We start from the raw sequence: 1,590 nt of genomic DNA on the forward strand, positions 1-1,590 counted from the left end.
CTAGCATAAGTGACCCTTCTTTAGTAGTCATGTTTAGAACTAATGTATCAACTTTCAAACCCCATTGGTCCACCATGTCAAGATTTTCAAATTTTAGATATTGCACTCCATTTTGGTCCATGTAGAAGGTATCTTGTTTATTGGCTCTAACCTTCTCTTTGAATTCATAGTATGGTCATCGAGATCAACCAAATACTCTTCATTAGGGTCCATATAAATTTGAGTCCCATGCCTGTTGGTTTTGTAGAAGGACAGGGGTGTGTTGGTCTTGTATAAGGACAATATGTGTTTGAACCTAAGAGAGGCTCCAATCCCTGATTGAGTAAAAAAGAAATACATCTCTAAACTAGAGTCATAGTAAGTGTCAGACACTTCTTCCACTATAGTCTCTAACGGTCCCCCTTGATTCACACTCTCCTTTGCGGACACTATAATCTTGGTATCTCTATGATATCCTTGATTTTCTATGACACGGCTTAATCTAAGGTACATAAAGACCCAAAATACTCAATGAAAATGATTACCTGGCCTTTAGAACTAATTACAACCCGTTTCAATTGTTGTAACTCCTATCTGGCTATTTCTCAAGCTTGATCTTGATCACTCCTATACAATGTCTTCAAGTATATACAAGGACTCTTGGTAAAAGTTTTTAGCTTTAATCTTGCCAAAGTAGCTAAAGGACCAATCTGCAACCTTCATTTTCAAAAAACTCAATTTCAAGCAGTAAACAATGTCCAAATATCTTCAAATTTCTCAAGCTATTGTATGATGTGTCTACTAACCTTGAAAACCAAAATATATAAAAATAATCTCTTTGGCTAGCATGAGACAATAATCTAATGATTGATATCTATTGATTAAAAAAGCATCATTTTTCACTTTTGTTGATCCCCACTGATCAAGTGTTCAAAATAATATGAATAGGGTTTTACAATTTTTGGGCAAGTTTAGCTCAATGCCCCAACAGTTCCTATGTCTAGCAGTTTCAAATGCAATTCAAGTGGCCATGCAAGTCAAAGGTTGTCCAAACTACTTGAAACTCCCCACAAGTACTCTATTACTACCCTTGACCCAATCCTTCTTTGAATTTTTTTCCAAAAAATTAATTTTAGGGTACGAGATAATAATTGCGATCAATATCTCTTAGATCAGAATCAAGGACTTTCTCCAACATTTTGGTTGACTTTTACTAGATGGTTATACTATAAACAAGTCATTCATCAAGTTTCATGGTGTTGGGTTTAGTTTTCAAGTTTTCAAGCCAAATATTGCATTTTGCAATTGGATTTAAGTGAATTCTAGGCCTATCTGGCAATTCACAACTCCAATTGCCACCAAACTTGAAAATGGTAAAAACTTTGCAATTCAAAGCCCTAAGATAATATTCACGATTAATATCTAGGTGCCCAATTTTGTAAGTTTTGTCCACTTTTTCAATTTTCATAGTTGTAACAAGGTATTTAAAGACCTATCAAGAGATCTCATCACTATTCTACTTTGTTTTGATTGTTCTTATCCCCAGTTATCTGTCTATCCAAAGTGAAAGTTATTTTGGCTCAATTTTTGCGCTAAAATGGAATCACAATC

Source organism: Adiantum capillus-veneris, chromosome 21 (genome assembly GCF_014529385.1).
Source record: "Adiantum capillus-veneris isolate H3 chromosome 21, ASM1452938v2, whole genome shotgun sequence".
Taxonomy (NCBI): domain Eukaryota; kingdom Viridiplantae; phylum Streptophyta; class Polypodiopsida; order Polypodiales; family Pteridaceae; genus Adiantum; species Adiantum capillus-veneris.